Raw genomic sequence first — 20,045 nt, 5'->3', positions numbered from 1 at the left:
TGCCTTCAGCTCAGGTCATGATCCTTGGGTCCTGGATGGAGTTCCACATCAGGCTCCATGCTCAGCAGGGAGCCTGCTTCTCCTTCTCCCTCTACTGCTCCCCGTTTGTGCTCTTTCGCTCTCTCTCCCACTCTGTGTCAAATAAATACATAAAATCTTTAAAAAAAAAAAAACCCAAAAGAACTTGAGTTAAAAAAAAATCAAGTGGGGGCGCCTGGGTGGCACGGCGGTTAAGCGTCTGCCTTCGGCTCAGGGAGTGATCCCGGCATTCTGGGATCCAGCCCCACATCAGGCTCCTCCGCTATGAGCCTGCTTCTTCATCTCCCACTCCCCCTGCTTGTGTTCCCTCTCTCGCTGGCTGTCTCTATCTCTGTCGAATAAATAAATAAAATCTTTAAAAACAAATCAAGTGGCATTCCCTTTCTCTTGTTCCTAGAAAAGGGTTTCACTCCCTATCTATTTATCTACACATATATTTCTTTAAAAAGTTGATTTGTTTAATAATATGAATGGATTCGCCCATAAACAGGCAGGGAACAAGATTTTCATTGCAGACACGAAAGACTTTTAGATCCAAAAGTTTTACACCAAGCAGTGTTTGATGTCACTTCCAGTGTAGTATGATTTTTACAGCACCATCTTTCTGTATGGGTTTGGAACTGCTGAGACAGTAGGTAGCCAGTAGGTAAAGGTAGCCATAGCTGAGCAGCTCCAAAGAAATAGGGCTAACCATATATCCATAAATTATATCTTCCAGGAAGAGCTATATATTAATTCTATATGTGTGTGTGTGTGTATCCCTATATATATCCGCTTCATATAAAGCTACATATATCCATATATATCTGTACATCTTTCTATCCATTTATCTATCTAGGTAGATATAGATAGATCACTAAAAATGCAATGCATATGTAGTGACCTTATATATATTTTTATAATCATATAGAAGCTATCAGTATCTATGATCTATATCTATAAGCAGCTTTTCCTTTTATTCTTTAAAGAATGTGTGTTCTTGTCAGCTTAAATTAGCACACCATTAGTTGTTAATGTTTTAAAAAATGGAAATAAACTGGAAATTTTATTTAGCAAATTAACTCTATTAGCAGGATTCTATATTGCATAATAATGAAACTAAATTTGTGCTAGGAATCAGCAATGTGAGTATTAATTCTTTCATTACCACTCATGACTGTAGGCAAGTTAGAAAATCTCCCAGAGTGTCACATTTCTCATTTGGAAATGGTTTTTGTGGGTATGTGATGGAATATATTATCTCTACGATCCGTTCTAGCTCTCAAGTTTTTCAAAATATAAACTTTAAGATTTGCATACTAATTCTTTAGTGACACTAGAAATGAAATATTGCTCAAATCTGTCAAAAACAAGCAAATCGTCTATTTGGGAATAGGACAAATGAGTTTTTAACACTCTCTCACCTAGTACATCTTCATTTTCTTGGAATCACTAAGATTTATAATAATACTCTTCCTGGGTCCTAGCCTTCTCTGACGGCCGCAGCTGTGCCTTCTCTGAGCCCTCTCCATTGTGGTGGATGGCCTGCTGTTTTGCTTTAGGAGGCCTCAGAGAGGCTCTTGCTAATACTTAAGACCTATCTCTCAAACTTGAGCCTTATCTCTCTAATGAATGCCTGTTCACCCTCAGAGCCAAGTGCCCAGGGAGACCCAAACCTCTTGATCCTTGCTTTATGAACATCTACTTATTGAATCTCAGGGTCAGAAGCTCTGTGATGTAGTCACTCTGGTATTGTACTCTCTCCAGGAAATCTAGGGTTCAAACGGCCCCTGCAGCCACTAACTGCTATGGTGATAGATGGCCTCAAGCTGGTTTGACTGTTCCAGACTTCAGGTATGTGAATTTCTGTAAGTCTGGACTTGCAACTTCACTGCCCTAAAGCCACAGTGCTCTTCAGTCTCTCTAGGCAGTCCATCTTTAATGAGATGCTTTCCCAACACCTTGACTTCCTTGTTCTCTAGGCCTCTTTCTGCTAGTCCAGGCAAGACCCAGAGAGAACCACCCTGTTTTTAATGCCCTTCCATAGCACCTATTCTAGTCTCATACCTTCTTTCAATAAGAACAGAAAATGCATATAAAAGCCATGCATTATACTCTTCTTATTACACCATCATATACTGGTTGGATGCTGTGGTATTTTTCTCCCAATGGGGTCAGGCATTTACCTCCATTCACAAGATAATCAGATGCTGTTCATTGCCCTCTGAAAGGAATCTGAATGTATAGCTTATCCTGAATGGCTTTTTAACTTTTATGTGAGAGTGGGATTTTAAGGAAATTCAAGGAAATAGTGAGATAATAGCCGTATAGAAAGAGAGTTCATAAGTGTTAGATACTGGTTAAGGTAAGAGAGATGAAGATTGGCAGTTTTCTGCTCGAGATGTACTAGTTTTAATATAGCTTATTCTGGAGATGACCACTCATTGAATCAGGTTCGGTTTTTGTATTGTTTTGTTTTTTGTCTGTTTACTGTTAAAATTTGAAAAAATGTTACATTTAAGTATTATATTGATGTTTTGAGTTTATGTGTAATGCAAAACTCCACTTTACATCTAATTGGTTGAATAAACTATATACAAAAATAAATACTTAGTGTCAAAGTGAAGGGCCTAACAATTATTTCTGGTCCAGGAAAATATCTATTTCTTCTCACAAACACAAAACAAAGCTGAGGTGAACTGTAATATAAAATGCAAAGGAGAATATAGCACTGGACAGTCCTGAGACTTCTCAAAAGAATCAGAGAATCAGCCATTTCTCATGAAATCATTTACTGAAGACAGTGATTCAAGACATGTAGAGTCACCTGGGTATTTTAAACACTCCATGACTAGCAATGAATAAATAACAAATATCAATAAATAGTATCTAAACGCCAAAATGTTGTGTATGTTGGTACAAGAGCAGTCATATTCAGGGAGAGAGCAGGACAGGTGCATATGTGGAATAAAACCCAGTCTTGATTAATATGCTTCTGAATAATTTCATTTAATGTTTTCCTAAACCAGTATTCATGGGTGAGATTGGTCTGGACTTCTCTTTATATTTATTTATTTATTTGTTTGTTTGGGGCTAGCAGGGAGCTATGCAGCAGATAGAGTGTATCTTTTATCACTGTTTGGTGTTAGTATTTTGTCACCTTCATAAAAAGTTGGAAGCTCTTTTCTTTTTTCAGTGCTCTTGAGGATTTTAAATAGCTTTGAAATTAACTGTTTCTTAAACAATTACTCTGGGAAACAGTCCATTTTTTGAGCATAGCTCTTTGATCCATCTGTTACTCTGATGGTTTAGATTATCTGCTCAGATTATCTATCTGTTATGCGATTGGTGGTGGCAGTTTATATTTTCCTAAAAAAAGAAAAAATTACATATCACCCAGGTTTTCAAATGTGTTGGTATAGAATGGAGAAAATTAGTCTCACACGATTTAGTTAACGTCCCTATATCTGTGATTATTTCTGTTATCAGTGTGAATGTCATGTATTTGTGTGCTATTGATTTTCACCTGTTTAGTTTAAAATATAATTTATAAATTTTATTGTCTTGTTTTTTCCTCCCAAAATGGATCATTGATATATTAGGTCTACTAATTTATTTATTATAACTTATTTATTTCTGTCTACATGTATTGTTTCTTTTCAGCTTTTCTTATGTTAATTTTGTAATTTCTAATCTATTGAGTTGCATAGTTATTTCATCTATTTTCACTCTTCTTTCCACTAATATGAGTATCTTAGACCATGAGTTTTCTTCCTAAAAAGTTTTGGCTTTGTTTTATAAGTTTAGAGAGGGAGATTTTAATTATTTTTCATGTGTTATTTACACATACACATGCAAACAATTGTAACACATACTATTTGTATATATGATAGTGTATATAACATATGATATATTTTATAATGTGTAATACATAATTATATATATTTAAAATCTCAAAAGGAGCAAAAAATATTCACAAACATTTCACCAAAGTAGATACATTATTAGGTAATGTAATATTGTGATTTATAATAAGAAATACGTATTTGTTCTTTCTGTTCCTGGCACAGAGTTCCTGAAATCCTTGGAATTTTCTAAGTGAAGAGAGCAGTAAAACTGTCTTTTGTTGTGTTAATGAGGTGACTTTTGGAAAGCCCTAGGTAACCTAAGGACCCAGATTGGTTGCCAGGGGAACCAACCATGTGATTAGTGGGTTGGACTTTCAGGCCCATTCCCCACCCCAATCTCTAGAGAGGGGAGAGAGGGGCTGGACATTGAGTTCAATCACAGAGTCATGATTTAACCAGCTACGCCTATGTAATGAAGCTGCTATAAAAATGCAACAGAATGGGGTTTTCAGAGCTTCTAGGTTGGTGAACACATAGAGATGTGAGAGAGTGGGGCACCCAGGGAACATGGAAGCCAGGGTGCAGGGTTGCAAGAGCAACTGGTTCCAGGACCAGATCTGGCCCCTCAGCACTGATGAAATCCAAAGGTAGAGAAATGAGTGGTGGTGAAACAAGAAAGGAATTGGTTTCAGTGAGGTCAACACCGGGAAAACAGCAGACTGCCATCTCAAAGATTGTCTCCAAAATGCTGACTATACCTCCAGGTTTATATAAGGAAAACGTGGGGAACAGGTGGATGGGTCTGTGCAGATAGACAGAAAAGGTCAAACTGATCACTGTCATGGAGTCAGTCAGGGGCAAATCTGGCTGGCTCAGGGCAGTCCTTATTGCTTGAGGGGGTAGTTTTGGTTCCCATCCAGGGATGTTTTGCCCTCAAGGACTTCTGCCTAAGCCAAAAGACCAGCTGGAAAGAAGAACCCAACTAGAAAGTTGGGCATTAAAATGGAGGCAGAAGTCCTCTTTCAACCCTTTTACTGTCCCTTGTCCTATGCATCTCTTTCCTCTAGCTGTTCCTAAATTATATCTCTTTACAAACCAGTAATCTAGTAAGTAAAATGTTTCTCTGAGTTCTGTGAACTTCTCTAGCAAATTAGAACCCGAGGAAGGGATTGTGGGAACGTCCTATCTACAGCTGGTTGGTCAGGAGCACAGGTGACAACCTGGACTTGCATTTGACCTCCGAAGTGGGGGCAGGGGGTAGACTTATAGGATTGAGCCCTTAACCTCTGGCTTCTGATGCTATCTCCAGGTAGATAATGTCAGGATTAAATGCTTGGTGGTGTTGAACAAAAACACACATCAGAACTAATAAGTACATGACAAGATGTTAAGCAAAGAAATGTAAATTTTAAAACTACAATGAGATACCATTTCATACTAACTAGATGAGCTTTCCAAAATAGGACTAATAATAACAAACACTGGAGACATATGGAGAGATAAAACATTTCATACATTTCTGGGAGAATGTAAGATAGTATGGCCACTTTGGAAATAGTTTGGCAGTTTCTCAAAAAATTAAACATAAATAACCATTGGAACCGGCACTCCTAGGATAAATGAAAACATAAGTCCACACAAAGACTTGTGTATGAATGTTCACAGCAACATTATTCATAACAGTCAAAAAGTGAAAACAACCTAGATGTCCATCAATTGATAAATAGGCAAAATGTGGTATATCTGTATGATAGAATACCCCTCAGCAATAAAAAGAAAGAAACTACGAGCCATTCCACATTACGGATTAACTTCAGAAAACATTATTCTAAGTGTAAGAAATGAGACACCAGAGACTACATATTCTATGGTCCCATTTATATAAAATGTCCAACAAAGATAATTTCATAAAGACAAAAAGTAGATTAGTGGATACCGGGGCTGAGGATGGGCATGGGGATGGGAATGAGGAGGGATTGTAAGTGGGCCTGAGTCTTTTCTGGGGAGATATAAAAATGTTCTGAAACTAATTTATGGTGGGTATTACGTCAGTTGATAAAGTTACTAAAAAGCACTGAAATTGCATACTTGAAATGGTTTAATTTTATCATATTTACATCTCAGTAAGAGTGCTATATATATATATGTATACATATATATATATATATATAGTTTTTTGGTTTGCACATTACTACTTTTCATATCTTCCTATATAATTTGTGTTTTCTTAAGTTAAATCAAAGGGTGTAGGCTTCATTAGCTTGACTTTTCAAAGCTGATTTAAGTGTTTTGTAATATTATGCATGGTCAAATTTTGGCATTTTTAAAGAGTATTTTTTATTATCAGTGTACAAAAAAATTATACTACATATTGATAATATTTAGATTGTTTACATATTTTTTGTTTTATCAATTAATTTAATATAAAAGAAAATAAAAATTTAACTTTTCTTTTACAAATGTGTTTCTATTTTTCCTTGGGTTTCCTGATGACTCTATGGCTCTATGACTATATTACTTCGTGAATGAATATTCTCTTTAATCTTCATTATAATCTTCACTTAACCTTCATTATAAATTATATTGTTATTTTTTCATTTAATTATTTTGCCCAAAATTTAAGTTCTTCTGATTTAAAATTAACAACCCAACCTTTTGGTTTTTGTTTATTTGCATATTCCTGGAATGACTTCATCTTGTTTATATTTGGCTTTTCTGGATTATTTTGTAATGTGTGTATTTTGTATACAATATATTATTAGATTTTGTTCTTTCTTCTAATAGAGAGTCTTTTATTTTAAATGGTTGAGTCAGCCCATATACATTTATTTAAATGATATATACACTTGGTTAATGATGTCATTTATTTTTTCCCACTGCTTCTTTTTAATCTTTCACTATATAAGCAACACTTTTCTTTTATGGAAGTTTGTGTTGTTTTCCTGATAATATGGAATATTGATACATTTTCGAGTGGTTTTCTTTACGACTATTACTTCTAGCAGCGTACTTAGTTATCTAAATCTTCTGACAGGCTCAATAGATTTCTTCTTCTACTTAGGCCCCAAACACTGCTTATTTTGTGTCAACCAGAAAAGATTAGGCTACACTGCAGTATAAAGAACACAACCTTGCAGTGACTCATCACAACAAAGTCTGTACCTTGTTCAAAGTGCCCTACAGTTTGGGCATCTCTCCAAAGCAGCTGTTCACTATGTGGCAGCTCAGAATCCCAGGCTGCCTCAGTCTCATGGCACCTACCTCTCAACGCAACGCTCCAAGGTCCACTCCGCAGGGAAGGAGGGCGTGGAAGCGTCTGCATCAGGAACTCAATATGTCAGCCCGGAAGGGACAGCAGTCATTTTGTTGACATCTCTTTGGCCATAAGCTTGGCCTTTGGAGGAGAGAGTTATCCTTGTAAGTATCAAGAAGGAGAAGTGAGCAAAATACCTATTTGATGATTTCAGCTCTATTATTTTTAGTGCCTACTTTTGTATCTTTAAAAAATCCTTCTGATATTTATACTTTTATCACTTTGATACTTGATCATAAAATGAGTACTGATTATAACCTATGAGAAAACTAGACTATTTTATTTTCCACTTTTTGTCCCCTTCTGGTCTTATCTTTATGATTTATATGATTTCTACATAGTCAGAGATTATAAATTCCTCACTGTCTTTTGAAATGCAAGGTCTAAGTTTAAATCCCACAATTTCTTCACAGACATATTTAATACTTATAATACATGACTTGGTATTACTATTTTGCTCTTCCAATATAGAAGTACAATTAAAACACAATGAAACTGATTAGATTCTAATCCTATTGGAACTAGGTTTTTGACTTTATTGTCACTCTCAGTCTTATTTCCATAATCATACTGTAAGCTCTTTGCAGTGGGAAGAGAAGTGACTTATTTTTCTATAGTATCTAAGAAATAGTGAGGAACAAAAAAATTATTTTTCAGAATTGTTTCGTTTTGTTTTAATTAGCAACATGTTCAGTTCTGAATCTCCTTTCAGACGGAATTCCTGAAGTTTTGGAGCAATACTGACTACATCAGACTAATATGTGCAACAATTATACAAATATGGTAAATGAAGGAGAATATGATTTCAAATTTAATTAGATTTTATCTCACTATCACTGTATAGAATTGGAATAGGAATTGGAATGTAAAATAATACATTTTGTTTCAAATCAATGCTTGGTAAATTTTATTTTCTTCATACTTTGGCTTTTTTTTTTTTAAATATTTTATTTATTTATTCGACAGACATAGAGACAGCCAGCGAGAGAGGGAACACAAGCAGGGGGAGTGGGAGAGGAAGAAGCAGGCTCATAGCAGAGGAGCCCGATGTGGGACTCGATCCCACAACGCCAGGATCACGCCCTGAGCTGAAGGCAGACGCTTAACCGCTGTGCCACCCAGGCGCCCCGATACTTTGGCTTTTCAAACATACTATTCAAATTGAAAACTTGTTGAAATAGATATATATGATAAAATGGTAGGAAAATGTTAGATTGGATCAGAGCAATAGTGTAAAAGTCACGTGTTAGCAAATTCTCCTAAGAGAACAGAAAGAAAAAAGTTATCCCATGGATCCCATTAGCTATTAACATTATATATCTTCATTATATAGGTATTATGTGTGCATATATGCACATATATATGTGTATGCACAGATCCTAAAAGTAAATGAGACAAATCCATTGAAGTTATTACTTAAAAAATATGAAATGTTGCTTATCTACATTATTAAACTTTCAAATTTAATATACAAAATAGTACTTTTCAATATTATACTATCTGATAACATTAAATTTACTAGGAACATTTTATATATCAGGTACCAAACGTAAAAACAGAATACAAAGGATGTTAAATTGTATTCAACAAAGTCCAATGTAACTTTGGAGGCTGTCTATATTATCACAACAAAATCCACCAAGTTACATATGAAAATATAATTTCAAAGCCTTATACTGCCATTTATTTCAGTGATGAATGAAATCTTTTTCATTAGGAAATGAGATGTCGCAGGGCTTAAGTTTTAATAAAACTTTTTTATTGAAGTAAAACTTTCATAAAGAGAACAGGATCTATTTTGTCAGTGAACAAAGAGATTTCAACAGATTTTTAGATGCTGAAAAGAGCATCACAGTCAATTCCGCAGATGGGCTTTAAAACATATTAGACACAGCTGAAGAAAATATTAGTGGACTAGAAAATAATGGACAGAAGCACAGAGAGGCAAAATGATGGAAAATAGGCCAAAAAACCCAAACCAAAACAATATAATATATGGCTTGATATCGTGAAAATGTCTAACATGCATGTATTTGGAATCTAAGAATGAAAAGAGAGAAATGACAGAAATCTTATGGAAATAAATAATGTCAAAAAATTTGCAATACTACTTATGTCAACCTACATAAGAATCTCTATAATATTAAAAAAAGATAAATAAATAACATCATATTTAACTTTAACATACTCAACATTCTATAAATAAATCAAATACAAAATATTAAAAACAACTAAAGGGGGGGAAATTAACTTTAAAGGAGAAAAATAAGACTAAATGCTGATATCTTAACAAAATTGATAGAAGACCAAAGGCCTGCGGAATAACATCAGTAAAGTGTTTGCCCATTTTCCTCACTATGAACCAGCTTTCAATAATGTCTAAAATGTAAACTCGTAAACTTGCACAGATTGGCCCTTCAAATTAAACACATTTTTTTTATTTAATTAAATTCAGAACCATGATTCAGGCATTCTCACAATAGCAATTTTTTTTGTTTGTTTTTTTTTTAAAGATTTTATTTATTTATTCGACAGAGATAGAGACAGCCAGCGAGAGAGGGAACACAAGCAGGGGGAGTGGGAGAGGAAGAAGCAGGCTCATAGCAGAAGAGCCTGATGTGGGGCTCGATCCCATAACGCCGGGATCACGCCCTGAGCTGAAGGCAGACGCTCAACCGCTGTGCCACCCAGGCGCCCCTCACAATAGCAATTTTTAAACTATTTTTATTCCCTTTGATTTGGGATATTTTAATCTCATCTTTGGTTTATAAATCTATTTTATTTCTACTTCTCATATTCTAGAGTATAAACCCACATAATTGAACTAACTTTTAAGCTGGCATTTTAAATTAGATACCATATCATGTCTTCCCTGTACTATTTTTCTGAGCTCTTCTCCAGGGCAGAAGTAAGTGTTCTCTCATTTAGGTATCCATCCCTATAGTACAGTATTTCTGTTTTAATGTTGATCTCATTCTGAAACTTTTTAATCATGATTTTTATAATAAAATGCAAGGTCTCCGAGAGCACAAATACTTCTTCTTCTGTTCCTCATCTACCAAAATGCCTGGCACAGAATAACTGCTCAATAAATGTATGATTTATAAATAGATGAATAAAGAAGTGTTACTGCAATCCCTACTGATTTTACACTTTTTAAAGATTCAAATGACTGACTAATTCCCAATTCATATGCAGTGAGAGATTCAATCTTCTTCCCAACATATTTGATCAGGGTTCCATGGAAGGGAATGCTATTCACTACCCAGAAGATTAAAGTTCATCTAATAAAGTAATGCATGCAGAATGTCATGTGCAATGAGTAAATAAAAGGACATGAATATTCTGAAAGAGAAATTCTATCATTTTTTCATAAACTGCTGCTGAAATATTGTAACATTGTGAGGATCGATGCCATATATCAATTTAGAAGGAAGAGAAATTAGTAGTAGGGTTGGTCTCACTTTGGTGCACAACAATTTCAAAAAAACAGACTTCCCAATTTGCTGATTTGCCACCCCCATTTTTCTATTCATCCAGAATGTCTCCACCCCCCACATACAGCATCATGCAGAAAAAGTTACTTAAACGAGAACACAGTGAAAAGCAAAATTTATTAAAACTAAAATCTCAGCATGTAGTATCAGATCCCTTGCTGAAAGTTTGAAAACAGGCGACTAAGGGAATCATCCTCGGCACCATAGTGGCTCCCACTCACCTGCATGGCTGTTTCAGTTTTGGCCTTCTGCCTTGCTGCCATTGACTCCCAGAGGCCTTCTGCAGCAACCATTGGGGCTAGTGTCAAGGGTAATGACAGGCTGTTGCAATGGCTCTCTTAGCAGCAGCACCTTGCAAAGGATCCCCAGTGTCTCTTGATTTTTCCAGCAGTTCTGGATGTCTGATCCACAAGAAGGCTCAGGGTCAGACACAAACAGCCATGTAAACAGAGCACTCGAAGGAGCTTCTCTGAGGAAAGTTCAAGTGCAGTTTTATGCAGCGCGACTGCTCTCTTGAGGAACTTAGAGTTCCATTAGAGAATTGAACTCTAAGGTACATTCGACCCCTGTCCTCTGCCATATCTGAAGTAATGTGAGCTCTGTTTTACAACTGTGTGACCTGGACCCTCCCAAGTAAGAGAGGGTAACGATATTTTACCTGAAAAAAATAATCTTGAAAATAAAGTATAACAACCCGTACAAGTGCTGAAAACATTTCTGACAAATAGTAAGCCCTCCATAAATATCAACCTCTTATATAAAAAACACAAAACATTAATAAAAATCCATAAGGAAATGAAAGACATTTTCTATCAACGTATGTCTTTTTTTTCTATTAGAGAAAATGTAAAAAAAAAGATTGTTCCACAAAACCATGGTCTTAAACTTTTTAAAATATATTGAAAATTGACGAGTATATCAAGATTACTTGAAAATATGTGGCATTCTAAAATTAATAAATGAAAAAATAAATAAAATAAAATTAATAAATGAATAAATAAATTAAAGCAATTTTTGTCAGCAGATGGTCTTAGATGGCAAAATATGTCACCTGACACACAGAGGCTAGATAGTTGATTTTTAAGAGCTCGGTAAGGAAAATTATCTCTCTTATGTGAGGGCCTACAATTCAGAGGGGAGAGAGTGTAAGCAATAATTTGTGAAATTTGAGTAATTCTCTTTTTAGTTTTTTGGTCTTTTGTTTGTTTTTGTTTTTTTAAATGCAGCTGCAAAAGAATGAGAAGAGATATTACTAGGGATGAGCCCCAGCACAAAGTTCTGAAGGACCCACTTCTGCGTCTCCAGCACAGGCACTGTACTGACGGACCAGGCCAAACAGTGGTCCCTCTCAGGGAGGGCACCAAGCAGCCCCTGTGGGTAGGGATTTTCTTGCTCTGGGGCTCCAGCTCCTGGGCATGGCTGGTGGCCACCAGTTCAGTCCTTGTCCCCAACCAGTGCTGGGTGGCTGTCTTCAGGCAGAACTGAGGAAGCTGGAAGAGGATCCCCCCAGTTCTTCTGATCCCAAGAAGCTTGGGAATATGGGAAATTCCCTCTTGTAATTTTCCCTCTTGTAATTGGGAATACAAGAAATTCCCTCTTGTAATTTCTCAAACCAGTGTTCCCTAAAGTCAGCCTCTGGATTATGATTGTTGTGGGTTTGCTTGAAGCTTTTATAAGGTTACCCATTCTTTCATGCACACACAGAAAAGGAACATCTCCTACGTCCAGCTCACCCCTCTAAGAGTAGTTTGGTACCAGTCAGCTAGTCTGAGAACAGTTGATCCTAGACTGCATGGGGCAGGATAGGCTCTCCATTTCAATCCATGGAGAGACTAATTAACACGTCTAAGTTTGCAAAGACAGGACATGATAAAGCCTAGATGTGAAAGAGACTGTCTGGATGGAGAGTCAGCGCTCTTGGGTTTTATACTGTTTTGCTTCTCTCAGGAGATGAGGCCTAACATTGCTGCCAAAATATTAAAGGGATGGTAGAAGCAAAATGATTCATAAACGAAAAGCTACAGAGGTCTCCATTCTTAGGAAGAACAGCATCTATAAATAAAAACTTATAAAAGTCTAATTCCAAAATAGTGTTTTCTAGATCTTCCTTTTAAGGGTGAATTTATTCTAAGTTTCAACATAGGAATACCTTTCTACTCCATTTGTAATCTGCTTCTATTTCTTATTTTTACTTAAAATGTATTATCACTTATACAAAATTATCAAAGAACTTTCCACCTAGCATTTGTGATTATAAGCTGTTTGTCTCTTCACCTTCACATAATGCATTATCTATATATTGTCATATAAATTTGGAATCTTGATTTAGTCCATCAGCTGACAACTGTCAACTGAATGCAGTCAACCTGACAAATGTGGTCATCACTGAGACTGGTTCAGTAGGTCACATCATCCAGGTTCTGTATTCTGAGCGAAATGATGAATTTACCTATATCGAACAGTGACCATATACCTGGATCTCTACCTTCACATAATTTATCTCTGATTTCTGAAATACCTTGCAGAAGTAATGATTTACCACAATGTAAAAAAGGAGGCTCACATGTTCCCATTCTCTGGTATGATGAATGTGAAGCTTTTTGGGTTTTTGTTATTGTTGTTCTAGAGTGACCTCAGAGGCCATTTGAAGATGGCAGTGCACAAGATGAAATGAACCTGGATCTACAAGTCTGTGTCTCTGTTTGGAGGAAAGCCCGAGGCCACTTGTATTGGATGTTCTAAGAGAGAAAAAAGCTTATGTGATGCTAAGCTACTGAGGTTTTCGGGGGTTATTTCACAGTCCCATTATTTTTTTATTAAAATGTTCTTGACCTATAATGTATTAGTTTCAGATATACAACACAATGATTTGGTATTAGTACATATTGTGAAAGAATCATCACAAGTGAGCTTGTTAAAATCCATCATCATACAAGGTTGCAAATTTTTTTCTTATGATGAGAACTTTTAAGAACTATTTCTCTCAGTAACTTTCAAATATACAGTACAGTATTATTAACTACAGTCACCATGTTGTACATTACATCCATAGGATTTACTGATTTTATAACTGGAAAGTTACACCTTTTGACTACCTCCTCTCATTTTGCCCACCTTTCACCTCCTGCCTCTGGCAACCGCCAATCTATTCTCTGTATCTGTAATTTTGGGGTTTTTTTTTTTTTCTAATTTGTTTGTTTTAGATTACACATACATGTGAAACATATGGCATTTGTCTTTCTCTTAGTTATTTCACTTGGCATAATGCCCTCTAGTGTCACCTATGTTGTCCCAAATGACAAGACTTCCTTTGGGATTTAGGACAAATTTTAGGATTGTTTCTATTTCTATAAAAGACATGCCCTTAGAATTTTGAGATGGATTGCACTGAATCTGTAGATCGCTTTGGGTAGTAGAGATATTTTAATAATATTAATTAATCTATGAGCATAGAATATCTTCCATTCATTTGTGTCTTCTTCAGTGTCTTCCATCAGTGTCTCAGAGTTTTCAGTATACAGGTCTTTTGCCTCCTTGGTTAAGTTTATTCCTAGGTCTTTTATGCTTTTTGATACAATTGTAAACCATTGTTTGTTTGTTTTTTAATTTATTTTTCTGATAGTTCATTTTTAGTATTACAGAAGGACAACATATTTTTATATTGATTTTGCATCCTACAACTTTACTAAATTTATGAGTTCTAATAGTTTTATTAGTTTTATGGGGGAATCTTCAGGGCTTTGTATATGAAATCATGTCATCTACCTATAGTGACAGTTTTACTTTTCCTTTCTGATTTGGATAACATATTTATTTTCTTGCCTAAACTGCTTGACCTGAGCTCAGACCTGGTCCTGGTGTCCACACCATGTTGGACCCAAGGTCTGAGAAGCTTCTGCAGAGCCAATGCTATCCCAAGCCCTATAAGCGATACATTCCTCATGGCCCCCTCCATAGGGCACCACGGTTGCTGCCCATTCTGAGTCTGAGGAAGTGAGTGAGCTTGTGGGCAACACAGGCTTCTCATTAGACCAGATCCAGTGGCTCAAGTGGAGTTTTAAGCAGCTAAGTGGAGATCAGCCCACTATTCCTAAAGAGGACCTCAACAAAGTCCCTGACCTAGAATTCAATCTGATGCGAATCAGAATCCACCATGCCTTCTTTGGCAACAGGAGCCTTGGCAAAGGATCCATCTGTCTGGCTCACAAGATCAACTCTGAGCACTTCCTGACCCAACATGTCGTACTTCTGACCCATCCACGTCACCAAGGAGAAAGAGCAGGTATAGCTATGCTAAAAAGAAAAGCTGAGATTTTTGTTTTACATGTATGCAATGTCCACTTCACTGTGGAACAATTGAAAATGTGGTCAAAGAGGTCTTGAGAAATTGCCACAAGGAGAAGGATTCTGCTCACTGCATTGCAGATAGGGCCATGGTGGAGGTAGCCAGCATCTGCATGGGGCAAAAGGAGCATGATCAAGTATAAGAAGGGATCACCTTCAATGACTTCCTGAAGATCTCACAGGGGATAGACATCAAGAATAAGATGCACATCAACTTCATTAACACAGAAACCATTGCCCTTTGTCACTGACCCATCACCTCCCCAACAGAGAAATTGCACTTTGCTCCAGGGCAGCCTCCCCAGATGCATGGAGCAGCTGAGGCCCATTATGCATTTTGTTGCTACAGCTCTGAAAGTTTTCTTGTTGGTATGTTATTGTTCTATTACATATCAGGTTTGTGTGTTGGAGGTGGGTGGGGAAGGGGGAGAAGGAGACAGATCATTTTTCTTTTAGTTTAGAGGTTCCCAGCCCATGGTAAACCAAATTCAGACCTAACAGGTTGGACTGCATATTTTCCAGGGATTTTAGACATTGAGTAGGATACAGTAACTGGATAGGACATTGAGGTTGACTCCCTGTGGGAGATTCAAGTGTTTTCAGTGCATGAAAAAAGGTTGCAAATGGGTATTTAAGAGAAGTAAAGTGTAGACTGCAGCAGAGCCTACTATGTGCCCCTAATACCTATGCTTTTTCTTCTATATTAATAGAAAAAAATGTTAGTTGAGCACACAGCTCCCCATAGAGAGATGACATTTCTCAAGATTACCCGCAGCTAAGTGTGGTTACGTGTCTAACTTCTGTTCCATAGAATATGGGCAGAAGTTACAGGTACAGTTTCTAGTCAGTGGCCTTAACACCCATAACCATGTCTTTCTATTTCTTCTTTTTGTAGTTGGCATGGGGATAAAATGGCAAAAACTGAAATAAGCATTTCAGTTTTATGAAAAGAACTAAAAATCATTCTCAGCTGGGAAAGGACTAGAAAGAACAGGGGCGCCTGGGTGGCTTAGTCGGTTAAGTGTTGGCCTTCGGCTCAGGTCATGATCCCAGGGTCCTGGGATGGAGCCCCGTGTTGGGCTCCCTGCTCCATGGGAAATCTGCTTCTCCCTCTCCACAACCCCTGCTGTGCTGTCTCTTGCTATCTCTCTCTCAAATAAATAAATAAAATCTTAAAAAAAGAAAGGACATATTACCCATACTACTCCACCAATAGTTTTTTTAATTAAAAATATACTTACCATATGTGAATATGAATTGCATCACCCTCAAAATTAATATGTTGAAGTCCTAACCTCCAGTACCTGAGAATGTGATCTTGTTTGGAAATGTGATCATCACTGATATAGTTAAATTAAGACGAGGTCATGGTGGACTAGTGCAGACCCCTAAACCTGTATGACTGGGGTCCTTCTGAAACGGGGAAATTTGGACACAAAAAACACACAGGGAGAATACCATGTGGAGATGAGGGCAGAGATTGGAGCAATACATCAGACACTAAAGAATACCAGAATGCCAGCAGATAACCAGAAGATGGGAGAGAGGCACAAAACCAATCCTTTACAGCTCTCAGAAGGAACCAACCCGGCCAGTACCTTGATTTCAAACTCCTAGCCTACAGAACTGTAAAGCGATACATTTCTGTCCTTTAAGACCCCCAGTTTGTGATACTTTGTTACAGCAGTCCTAGCAAACTAATACACATTCAATTGACATAGTAAGACAATAAAGAACTAATGAATGGAAAATCCATCATATTAAGGGACTAATTATGGATATTGAAACTGGTTAAACTTGGAAATAATCTCTAAAATGATTAGTGGAAATATGGTTACAAAACAGAAGGCAAATGTCAAAATGCTATCTCAAAAGAGAAGTAATAATGTTAAGACAAAATATGCATGCCTGCATACGAATAACTCAAATACCTTTATTAACTCCAATTGCTTTTAAAATGTTTGCCCTTAACTCAGAAATCTTCCTCTATAAATACAAAAACATAGAAATGTAAATATTTCTTTCATGAAACATGAGCGTATCAGTATACAAAACTGAAACAGCATTTACTCAGTAATAAAGCTCATGGTCACTGGAAGTGCACTTCGTTTAAAAAAAAACGGAGAAATTAATAAGTTGGACATGTGACCTTTATGATCTTTGGTTCTATTTCAGAACTTTAAATGTAAAGCCTAAAAATTTAAATGTTGCGCTTTGAAATTATTTTTAAAGGGTAATGTAAAACTGAATGTACATGCATTTTATTCATACTTGATTTATACAGCAGGTTTAACATTTATTCAACATAGCTTTGCATCTAATAATGAGTACACTTGATGCTTTTAAAAGCTAACTAAACACCACCTAATTTTTTTTTTAAAGGTTTCGGAGTTCAACTCCAGTATTTAGCTCATTCCATACTATGTGTCTCTCTGCTTAGAATAGGCTTAATTTGAACTGAAAAAAACAAAAACATTTTGTGAACTTTATACAAATCTTTCATGTATGTATTTGTTATAAAAACATGGTAGTTAACTTATTTCCTCTCACCTATTTATTTTTTTCATGAAGCAATTTATTTTTTTTGTTCAGTTTGTGATTCAACTCTAGGTTTTGTTTCTTTGATATTCTTTCAAACGTAAGTAAATTCTCCTGGTGGTCCCAAGTGACAGAGTAACTTATTTCTGCAGTAGCAATATTTTGTTATTCTACTAAGCTCATGCGGTAACCTGAAACTGTTCAACTGAGTCTGCTCGAAATATAAATCCTGCATAACTTTCAACTTTTTATAAGCCTAAAAGGTTTAGATTTTTTTTTTCCTTTTGTAGTCCCTCAAGAATTCTAAAAATGAAAACTTACAATCACTTTATACTTTAAACAAAAAGCTTGGCAGCATTTTCACAATGTTGGTAAAACAAAATTTTAAAGTGTAGTCTTTGCAAGTTTTGCTCAAGACCAGATGATAGCATAAAATAAATTTTAAAAAAAAGATATTTAACTAATGAATCACCATTGTCACTTCCAAAAGGATTGTCTGTCAGTCAATGAAAGATTTGTGTTCATGTGAATGTTCTTTTCCTAAAGATTTGTTAATATACAAGGTAACATTTATTTGGGAACTATGATGAAGTAAACTGGTCACACCTTTGTTCCTATGGTGATCATTCTTATTTAATGAACATAATAATAAGCCATGTTTTAGGGATCATTAAATTTTAAGTGTGAAAGCAAAGAAGTTATTGTCTGTATGGAGGGCAGATTTTGTTTTTAAATGAAGGCTTCTTTTTTTAAAGTGATTTTTTTTTTCTTTTCTAAAATAGTTTTATTTCATACTAACATACAATAGAAAAAGTTGAACTTTCTGGAAGACCATCACCCCCATTATGAATTTTATTTCTCCATTTTGTAGTTCCAAGAGGTCACTTGTTTGAATTGCAAGGTTATTGCCCTAATCTATAACTTTTTTAGTAATGAGTATGATGTTTACTGGGTCAAAGATCAAGGTTAGTATCCCCTTTTTACTGAAAGAAAATTGAGAGACAGGATATTCATAATCTGGCTGTTAATTAGAATTGTATGATTTTTTTTCATATTTAAATCACTTATCCTTTTGTTTGTATTATTTTGTTTTATTTTAATTATAGTTAATTTGTTAATAACTTCAATTCCATTTATTTGCTAAAGGCTAGACTTAGGTTTTCCAGTATGAAAAACCATTTACATCCATTCAAAGACTTTAGAATCATTAATTATTTGATTTGAGATTAAAAAAAAGTTTAGTTTAAAACTTGTATTTCTATTCTTTTGTGCCTGTAAAAATTGTCAAAGTAAATTCTCAAAATATGAATGATCCCCAAAGTTTTATTTTGAATACATTTATTTTAAATACACAGAATATATATATATATATAATACAGAAATAGAAAATGTTAATGAGTAAGAGAAAAAGAATCAATATGAGTGAATATACATTTAAAAAAAAATTTTCGGATAGGGCAAAGCCACTAGCAATATTTTGATATATAAGTTTCATTTTTTTTGCTTCCTGTAACAAACAAACAAGCAAACAAAAACCTTTCATAACTTCCTATTGACTGTGTAGTTCATTGTACTTGTATAAACTAGAGGTAATTTTACATGTTCGTGACTAATAACCCATTTAAAAATTAAAATTCAGTTGATTTTGAACACTTATTTTTAATCTTATTTCTAATATTAAAAGATATATATATATATATTCATCTGTAAATGGACAAGTGCTTAATTCTATATTGCAGTGCATTTTTTAGATTCTTGGGCATTCCCATGCAAATGCACAGGCTCAGATGAAGTTGAATTAATGGAATTTCAGAAAAATCAAACATTTTAAGATGAGTTTTCTCCTGTATATTTTCACATCCTCAGCAATTATTTACTCATATTATTTTATAATCATGAACGTTTTGTGAGAGAGGACTGTTATTAAGAATTCATCTGTTCTTAATTTACTCCTTACCTAAAACTACAGCACAATGTTCTATTTATAATAGCAAGGCAATTGGTGTATGTAAAAAAGGACTGATATTAATTACAGAAAATTGTCATCAAATGGAAAAGAAAAATGAAGAGTCTTATGGAGGCTTAATCCTGATTACAGCTTAAAATTGCTCTCTCCATTAACAGAATCGACACTCCCAACCAGCAAATTTTATAGAGGAACAAGTAGCCAGATATTTTCCATGGAAGAGCCTTTTCATTCTTATACTTTTCTATTTCTTTTATTTCTGCCAGAATGGCAATTATTAACTTTTAAAATCTGGTGTAAAATTTCATCTCAAAAGTATTAAGAGACAAAGCTTACCTAATTATTAACATTTTTCATTTTTTACTATGCATACGTTCAGTGGTTGTAAAACAGCAGCTACCAAAATCCACTAACACAAATATTTTAAATATAAATTTAACATGAAAAGATGGTATTACCCAATGTAAATAGTCACTAGTCATACATATTTTAACCATGTGAATTGGATTAACTTCAAAGGA

The 20,045-nt window shown here is 35.3% G+C and overlaps 1 pseudogene; it reads left to right on the top strand.

Annotated features, from left to right (window-relative positions):
* The first annotated feature begins 1,836 nt into the window (after window positions 1–1,836).
* On the top strand, window positions 1,837–15,271 carry LOC100470874 (annotated as a pseudogene).
* Window positions 15,272–20,045: the final 4,774 nt, after the last annotated feature.

Source organism: Ailuropoda melanoleuca, chromosome 9 (genome assembly GCF_002007445.2).
Source record: "Ailuropoda melanoleuca isolate Jingjing chromosome 9, ASM200744v2, whole genome shotgun sequence".
Lineage (NCBI taxonomy): Eukaryota > Metazoa > Chordata > Mammalia > Carnivora > Ursidae > Ailuropoda > Ailuropoda melanoleuca.
This window is presented reverse-complemented; position numbering and strand designations above follow the sequence as displayed.